This window comes from Rutilus rutilus (genome assembly GCF_951802725.1).
Source record: "Rutilus rutilus genome assembly, chromosome: 6".
Classification (NCBI taxonomy): Eukaryota; Metazoa; Chordata; class Actinopteri; order Cypriniformes; family Leuciscidae; genus Rutilus; species Rutilus rutilus.
In genome coordinates this window covers 39,747,276-39,757,491 of record NC_140214.1, presented here as the reverse complement: position 1 = coordinate 39,757,491, position 10,216 = coordinate 39,747,276, and the positions used below count along the sequence as shown (strand labels likewise).

The window sequence follows — 10,216 nt, the reverse complement described above, 5'->3', positions numbered from 1 at the left end:
CTGTATTTGTGCTGCACAGTACACACACACACACACACACACACACACACAGTCTCACTGTATGAGGACAATCCACATGATCTTCATCTCCAGAGCTGCTCTTCAGTCACTTCACAAGCTTTTCCCCGTTTCATCTGAGGAAAACTACTGTCAAACACACACTGAAAAACTGATTCATTACATTTTAAAAGAAAATTTTAATTCATTTCAAAAGACGCCATATTTGATGATAGGCTACATTTCCCAGTAAACACAGAACGCTCCCCTAAGGTTCCCGTTCTGGGAACGTTCTCTGACTGCAGGTTATTATTTTAATATCATACCTTCGCAAACCATATACCTACATGATTTGGCATAAATCCAGCAAAAGGCGCTCCCTGGTGGTTTATTATATATCTCGTTGAAAACGCTTGTGCTGAATATTATTACCTACACCTATTTCTAAACATTTTGTTAACAATTACTACATTAAATATGCCTATAATGCATCCATAAAAACATTAAACATCACAGTAGTTTAAACACCGAAACAACATCACTTAAATAGCCTATTAATAACTGCATATTAATATATTCACATACTGTATATGTGAAGCACTGTTAAATATATTGAAATACATTTTGTATATTTGAAATACATTTAAACAATACTTAGTTAGAACATAAAGCTTATCAATTGTTCCTCGTGTAAATTTGTGTATATGAGAAAATATGTTCAGAATTATATCATGCAGTTTTTGCTATTTTGTTTCTACACCACGTTTACCATTTCTAAAGGTAGGGCAGGCCTATTAAATTATAATGTAGCCTATATATAAATGACTTCAAACATTGTTTTACATTTTCAATGCTTTCATAATATATTCTCATTCCATTTACAGTTTGCGATGGCCACAGGCCTATCCACTTAATAATGTATCAAGTTTCAGGATATTTTAGCTGATTATCAAATAATTCACTAAATTTATGTAAATGCTGCGTGACTTCTACCGTGTTTTAATGGGCGCGCGCGCGCTGAACATTCAAGCCGCATTTGAACTGGAGCAGAGGGCGTTACCATGGAAACGAGGCAGCAGCTCAACTGGCAATCAGCGAAACTCACTGTTTTAACTACTTTAAGGCAAGTTTAGTCCATACAATTACACAAATAGTACATACAAATGTTTCTGAGACTTTCTTTGGTAACACTTTACTTGAAGGGGTGTGCATAAGACTGACATGGTACCTTCATAATCATGACATGGCAGATGTCATAAATATGAAGGAGGTCTTATGCATGTTTATGACAACTGTCATTAAGTGTCATTCGCTCAATTATGACATTTTTAATGCGAATATGACATTGTTTGAGATGTCTTTGTTATGACAACTTGACATAAACCAATACATCATAACCAGTCAGTGTCTTTGTCATGACAACTTGACATTACCAAGACAACATAAATTGTCATAAACATGACATAGCAGATGAATTATCAAACTTCAGAAACCACTTAGCTTTATGGGTTAGCATTTCATTAAACTGTCAGGTGGTTAGTTTTGACACTGGCTGTCATGAAGCCATTATAACTGTGTCATGAATGTTTTTCTTGACCTCAAGTACAGTGGTACAAATTTAATTTGTCATTAAAATGTTATAATGGCTTCATGGCAGCCAATGTCAAAACCAACCACATGACAGTTTAATGAAATGTTAACCCCTAAAGCCTAAGTGGTTTGTTAAGTTTGAGAATTAATCTGCTATGTCATGTTTATGACAAAATTATGACAGGTTGTGTTGTCTTAGTAATGTCAAGTTGCCAAAACAAAGACATCTCACACAATGTCATATTTGCATTAAAAAATGTCATAATTGAGCGAATGACACTTAATGACAGTTGTCATAAACATGCATAAGACCTTCATATTTATGACATGTATCATGTCATGATTATGACGGTGTCATGTCAGTCTTATGCACACCCCTTCAAGTAAAGTGTTACCCTTTCTTTGATGTAAATGACTCGCTTCAGTTGAATATTTACTTTATAGAAATGGTTTAGTGTCTTCGCAAAAGTCCGTTAGCATCTCAACTGTTAGGGGGGGCTCCAGCAAGATGGCGGAGTGAATAGCCGCAACGTTACGAGCTCTCGGCATCAAACCGGATTTAAAGCACATATTGGCCGCCAGCCTCTGCAAATGCAGTTGAAATAATTTACAAGAAAAGATTAACACAAACTCTCAGCGAAAGACTAAACGAACACGACTATAAATGCCTAGAAAGTCCGGACAGAAGCGGCCTAACGATTCCATGTCAAACGAGGAGGGGGCTAGCTGCTTAGCTAGCGACCACGAGTATACCAACGACGGAATGGATTACAACCAGCAAACAAGCCTCGAAGAAGAATTCCCGCCCTTGCCCATAACGCCAAGTAAGCCTCCGCTCCATAAGAAACCAACTTTTACTAGAGAAGCCGGGTTCGGCTCAGACGATGCAGTGCGCTCCTTGGCTGATCTTATTAACGACAGGAGCGACACCCTCGAAAAAATGGTGGAATCTGTACACGGCGACATTAAAGTCTTAAATGCAAAGGTGGTTTACATTGAGAAGAGGGTGCAAAGGAACGAGGATTCTGCTTTGAAAACCATGAACCGGGTTAGTGAGCTGGAACGATACAGAACCTGCGGCTCCAAGGGCTGACAGAGGACAGGGAGGAGGATGTGCGGGCTCGAGTAACCAGTGTTTGTCCAGGGGGGAAGGAAGTCGACCGGAAGTTGAAGTCGGCCGCGTGCCACCATCTTGTAGCAGAACTTCACCTGCAGTTAGCATCCCATTGACTCCCATTCATTTTGGCGTCACTTTGACAGCGAATAACTTTACATCTGAGGCATTTAAAGACTCCATTTGTCCATTATTTATTTCTAAAGAAACACGAAAATGTATAAAAGTCTCCATTACCTTGTAGCTTATGTTATGGCCCCGTAGAAGCAGTTTTTGTAAAAGTAGGCTAATGATTGCGTCATAACCACGCGACTCTCTGTCGCACAGTAGAGAGATTACCGTATGGACGGGAGGAGAAGCTCGCGGGCAATCGGGGGGACGTGGAGGCAAAATGACAATATAATTAATCAGAATACCTAGCAAAAGTTGCTCCTGCTCCAAGCTTATGGACAGCTCCTACTCACACTCTCCGTCTCTGCAAGATTCGGAAGGGAATGATTCAGGTTTCTCTTGGCACAGCTACTAGAAGACAGACGGGTTGCTCACGTGGTCCGTGTAAAGCTTTGCTCGGTTTGAGTCTGCGCGTCAGGAAAGGAAGTGCTAAGAAATCGCTAAAAATGGGCTTCACTTGTCTCAATTGAGTTCCAATGGGGTCGCTGTGTCCATTTCTTTTACTGTCTATGTGTTTGTCAGGCGATTCTACCGCAGGAAAAGGAAAGGCTCCCTGCTGCTATAGACGTCGCGCACCGGGCGGGAAAACTTCGACAAGATCAGACGAAACCTAGAGGCGTTGTCATGAGATTTATCTCTCGAAGATACAGGGATCCAGTTTGGAAAGCAGCAAAAAACAACTCTTATCTCCAAAACAACGGTCTTCGCTTCTCAGAGGACTTAACCCAAGAGGACAGAGAGAACAGACAAAAACTGTGGCCGCACATAAAGAAAGCTCGGGATGAAGGAAAAACGGCCTACTTCGTGGGAGGAAAAGGATTCGTGAACGGTTCGGAAATTCATCTGCCAAGCTTAGATCAGAAGGTTGGCCTATAAGTGCCTCGTGTTCAGGTCATTCCAGGATAATTACTCTGAATTGTTTTATCTCAGGGTAAAATTTTGTGTTACTTAGATTATAGCAGGTGAAGTTCCTGCTGGTTCAAAAAAAGGTATATTGTTTACACGTTTCTTACTTCTACGGTTATATGATATAGCACATTATTCTTCTTTTACGTGAGTGATGTCAAGGTTATATTATGGTGCTGAGTTATATTGCTAAATATGGTGCCGATCTCGACAGCCCACTGTTACTTATCAACACTAGTAGTATTTAACCAAGGCTTTTCTAAGTTTAAGTTCTTTATCTTTCATAGTTCTTATTTTTTGTCTTTATCAATTGTCTCACTAAATGCCAGGGGTCTTCGTAATAGTGTTAAGAGAAAAGCTTTATTTTTGTTCGCAAAACAATTCAAATCAGACTTTATCTATTTTCAAGAATCTCACTCTAATGAGGACAATTCTAACTTTTGGAGGTCTCAATGGGGAAATACTATATGGCTCTCCCACGGAACAGAGCGGTCAGCTGGGGTAGCCTCTTTAAATAACAGGTTTAATGGAAATGTCTTGACCACACAATGTGACCCAGACGGTCACTTTATTTGCCAAGTTATTGAACACAATGACTCAACCTACGTAGTTTCTAATATTTATGGGTACAATACCAAGAAAGAAAATGTGAACCTTTTGTTGTCAATTGAAAACATTTTTACAGGTTGGTTGGTTAGATTCCCAAATGCGTTTATATTGTGAGGAGGTGATTTTAACATTATTCTAGACGGTTCTATAGATAAAAGTCCACCTTCTCAGCATAACAGTTCAGACTCATACTTGACTGACTTTATAAGAAGATTTAAACTGATAGATATATGGAGAGAGAAGAATCCTAATAGCAGATTGTATACCTGGTGCAATAAATCAGGCTCCAGGCAATCACGACTGGACTATTGGCTTATATCTGACAGTTTAAACAAGGATTATGTTGATGATAGCATCTGCCCTACTCCCTTAACTGATCATAAAGCCATATGCATATCTCTTAATATCTCAGCTGGTTCTACCCTTGCCACACGCTCAAGCTATTGGAAGCTCAACTGTTCTGCACTGCAAAATGGGGTAGTCCAATATAAGATTAAGGATATGATTTCACTTTATTGGTCTAAAGCAAACAAAGAAAACTGTTTTGGGCTCAACTGGGACCTGCTCAAATATGAGATAGGAAAATATTTAAGAAAGTTTGGTGCTGAAACAGTCAAAGCCAGGAAAGCGGAGGAGTTAAAGATTTTCTCTAATATAACAAAATTATCCTGCAGAGATTCTGACTCCCTAACAAAGGAGGAAAAAGAAGGGTTATCTTACTCACAAATTAAACTTGATGAAATGTATCGGCAAAAAGCAAAGGGTGCCTTTATCAGGTCTCGCTCTAAGTGGTTAGAAGAAGGCGAACAAAACTCTCGTTATTTCTTTAGTCTAGAGAAATATCGTTCCACCAACAACAGTATCAGTAAGTTGAATATTAATGGAGCTATCACTGAAGATCATCGTAAAATATCAGAGTTTTGTTCAAAATTTTATAAAGAATTGTATAGCTCTCAATTTAGCCCAACTGTGTCTGATAATTTTTTTAACTCCCTTTCAGTGAAGATGATAAGCGAAGTGGATAGAGAGCACTGTGACATGCCTAAGAAGTACAGCAAGCTTTAAACCAACTAAAAAATAACAAATCGCCTGGGTGTGATGGGCTATCTTCCGAATTGTATAAATCTTTTATCGCTGAACTGTCCCCTTTTTTATTGAAAGTCTTCATAGAATCCATTGAAAACGAATGCCTCCCCACCTCTCTGACCCAAGGAATAACAGTCCTAATTCCTAACCCAAACAAGGACAAATTATTTTTAGATAATTGGCGCCCAATTTGTTTACTTAACAACGATTATAAAATCTTAGCTCTCTTATTGGCTAGAAGATTACGGTCTGTTCTGGACTCCATCATAGACGAAACACAATCAGTTTTAGAATGATCAATCAGCTATTAAAAGTCTATATAACAATAGTAATAGCTCAATTAGACTAACAGGTGGTATGTCTCCCAGATTCAATGTCTCTAGAGGCATCCAACAAGGGTGCCCGGCTTCGCCTTACCTCTTCCTATTGGTTGCCCAGCTTTTGTCTGATCATATTAAATCAAGTGAGATAAACGGCATCAATAGGTAGAGAGCTTATTATATCTCAACTGGCGGACAATACCACTCTCTTTCTTAGAGATGAAAATCAAGTCTCTGTTGCAATAAATACCATAGAAAAATGTTCCATGGCCTCTGGCTTAAGGCTGAATATCAATAAGTGTGAAATCATGTCTATTAAGGACTGCATGAAATCTTCCATTTGTAGTATCCCAGTCAAAAGTGAACTTGCTCACTTAGGTATCACAATTACCAAGGACCAACAAAAAAGGACTTTATTGAATTTCAACCCTATTATTCAAAGAACCAGAAAAAAGCTGAACCAGTGGCTGTTACGGGATCTCTCCCTCAGAGGCAGAACCCTACTGTCTAAGGCAGAAGGTTTATCACGGTTAACATATCCAGCTCTATCTCTGTATGTGGACAAAAAACATATATCTGAGATTGACAAGCTACTTTTTATCTTCTTATGGAAAAATAGAACTCATCATGTGAAGAAGTCTGTTCTAACAAATGACTATGAAAAGGGTGGATTAAACTTTATCGATTTTTTTTATTTTTTTTATTATGTTTTTATTAAAAGGATATGAGACGGTACAGAGCACATTTGTCAGATTGTGAGTCTACAATCATGTTTGTTAGAAAAAGAACAAATATGGCAAATATTTTCAAGGACATTACTCGTTTTGTCTCCATCCCTTTTTTTTTAGGAAAAGAAATAAGATGAACAGAAACAAAATATAACCACTGAACACCCAGAGAGTTAACAAAAGTAGCATATCGTTATCAGAATTTGGATTAATTCAAGTAATTATATATTAGAAAATAAAATGAAATAAGAGCAAAGGCATCCATATCGACCTGTAGCATTCTCGTCAACTAAGAGCAGATAATGATTTATGTAATCTCAGGCATGTTCTGTTTAGCATATTTTTCCCATTTTTCCCAGTGATTAACAAATAGGTCTATCTTTAGGTTCACTATGAAAGTTATCTTTTCCATTTTGTAAATGCCCATTAAACTTTATCGATTTCTGTACTCTTAATAATACTTTTAAAGTAAATTGGTTGAAACATTTCTTTAAAAACCCTAATTCTATTTGGAATGTCATACCATGTCATATTCTGTCAAAACTGGGTGGGTTGAGCTATTTCTTAACCTGTAATTATAATATTGATAAAGTCCCGATAAAAATGTCATCCTTTCACCGCCAGGCCTTCCTTTCATGGTCTCTTATTTTCAAACACAACTTTTCACCCAACAAATATTACATATGGAACAACAAAGACATACTGTTTAAACACAAATCTTTATTTATTGATTACTGGTTTAATAATAACATTATTTTTGTTGACCAATTATTTAACAGGGCTGGTTGTCTTTACTCTTATAATGAGTTTCTAGAAGAATACAAAATTCCTGTGTCTCCTGGAGATTATGCCAAAGTCTTTGGAGCAATTTCTTCTGGTGTCTGCATGTTATATAGAGCTCAACCAAGATTGGACACACAAGAACTAACTTTGCTATCGCTGACTGACACTTCAGTTGGTAAGATTTGTTTTTCTTGTAACAATGGTAAGAACAATAAACTAATTAGATCCCTGTTCAAAACAGATATTATCACAGTCCCATATGTGGTTCCATACTGGAATAAATTTGTGCAAAACATTGACTGGAAGAAGGTCTGGCTCTTACCCAACCGATATCTGCTGACCAACAAAATTAGAGAAATATCATTTAAAATAAGTTTTACCCGTCTAAAAAAGACATTGATGTAATGTGCACTTTCTGCTTTATGAATATTGAAACAGTTACCCATTTGTTTTGGCACTGCCCTTTTGTCCAAAGTTTCTGGTCTGACATTTGTAATTTTATTGCAGAAAAAATTGAGAAAGATTTCAAGTTGTTTTGGAAGGATGTTCTTTTTGGGCTTTATGACCTCAACAGAACTAAGACTAGGCCTGATGAAACTTTCATTATTAATCTCATTATTCTCTTGGAAAAATTTTACATTCATAAATGTAAGTTTGCGCATTCCAAAACATCTTTTATTGCTTTTAACAATGAGGTCAAGCAATATGTCAACACGATTAAGTATTCTCTTAATCAAAAAGCAACAAAAACTGTGAATGTTTGTAAACACTTTGATATCTTTTTGTAAATCCGTACTTCCCCTGGCAAAATGTGATGATGTGAGTCTTTTGTTTATGTTTTGTTTATGTTAAAACACCTGCAATGTTGGAAACTGCACAATATGTCATTTTTATAATGGAGATGAACGTTCCTGTAAACTGTGCAATTGTTGAATTAAAAAAACAAAAAAAAATCTCAACTGTTAGGCTAACTAAAGGTAACGTTAATTTAGGTAAACTATAGACTTGAGCTGTAATTTTGGCCTTTTAATCACATCTTATGTGTAGATGAGAGATTTTGTAGTTTTGTAAAGGTTTTGCTGACAATTGGTCAATGGATGAATGGAAATAAGCTAATTTATTTAACCTAAAAGTAGCACTGTATGGTTAATTCATAGTTATCATGTGACGTCACACCATTACGCCCACCTGGAGGGCAAAATAAGGCTTTCCTCCACTGCCCAGTCATTTTTATCAGGTTTGTAGTTAGTATTTATATAGTAAAACAGTGTTATTAAAAGATCAAATCCAATATATACCGCTTATTTATGATGCATACTTTGTACAGGTAAGCAGATGAACACAGAACAAATTATTTATAACATACAGTAATAATATTGTTTGTCTTCTCCCCTTTACAGTATTGTTTGCCATCTAGTCCTGATCACAGAGTTTATCTCCAAACCCAATTAAGCAGACCTGAGCAGCCGATCCAGGATCACCAGAAACTCATATTGCAGGAGATCTCAACATTGTCTCTCAAGGTCCACTTACATGCAGAGGTTTACTCCAACCTAGTCCAGCACACCTGAACAAGCTAATCAAGGTGCATAACTCTGGGTGCATATCACTCAGGTCTCTAGCTCAGTAGTCAGTGGTTAAGGGCCGTCTTTATCACAAAATCCTTACAGTGCACTGAAACATTCGCTCCCTAAAAACTCACTATGTAATCGGAAGTTCTGAAGCTCAAAACTTTAATCACACGAGACAGTTCGCTACAAAATGACATGTGATAGCTGATTTTAAAACACAAACCAATATTATATTTCAGCATAAGCATACGTCGCTAGACAGGTAATGTCTAATCAAGCAAACATTTACAATTTATCTATGACTGAAATCTTCCACAAATATGTAGAGCAGTGGTCTCAAACTCAATTCCTGGAGGGCCACAGCTCTGCATAGTTTAGCTCCAACCAGCTCCAACTCACACCTGCAAGGAAGTTTCTAGTAATCCTGAAGACCTTGATTAGCTGGATCAGGTGTGTTTGATTAGGGTTGGAGCAAAACTGTGCAGAGCTGTGGCCCTCCAGGAATTGAGTTTGAGATCACTGATGTAGAGGGAAACCTCAAGTGTATACTTCACATTTTGGACAACCATTGTTTTTTTACATTTACATTTTGGTTATTGTTTTCTTTCTCACTTTAGATGCTGGAGAAAAAACAGCCTGGCTAAAGCATTCAAAGTGGAAACTTCTGTCGTGGCTCAATAATCCAGGACTGGGATGGTGGAAGGAGCAGAAGATCAGAGATCAGGAAGAGATCTACTGGTGCCCCTGAGGAACTGATTTACCTAATGCGTCAAACATTACCAAACATTTTCATCACTCACCTTCATGTCGTTGCAAACCTGTAAGACTTTCGTTCATCTTTGAAACACAAATGTAGATCTTTCTAATGAAATCTGAGAGCTTTCTGTCCCTCCATTTCACAGTTTATGCAACTACAACTTTCAATGTAGTAAAGACATTATAACAATAATCAATATGACTCCAGTGGTTTAACCTCAACTTTATGCATTGTGTGTGCAAAAAAACCCATTGCATCTTTATTCACAAAATATACATCTCTGACACGTGTTCACGGAGCACCACGATTCATCAGGGATGTGTTGGCGAGAGAGCCAGCCATCTCATGCGTCGGAGATACATCATTTGTGAATAAAGACGTAATTGTTTGCGCAATTGTTCTGTTTTATAAACATTTTCAATATTTTTAAGATTTATTTGTAACGATGCAGGCAGGAATGAAGCGGAGAGTGAATCCAATCACAAGCACTTTAATAAACAAACAAACAAACAGGTAATCCAGGGTACATGACAGAACACTCAGGACAGGAACAACAAGGAGACAACAGCAAACGTTACAACATC

At 37.5% G+C, this 10,216-nt stretch overlaps 1 long non-coding RNA gene across 1 annotated transcript in view; it reads right to left on the bottom strand.

Annotated features, from left to right (window-relative positions):
• The window catches only part of LOC311291369, a 205,932-nt gene that overhangs the window by 51,911 nt on the left and 143,805 nt on the right, over nt 1-10,216 (bottom strand). The window lies entirely within an intron of this gene.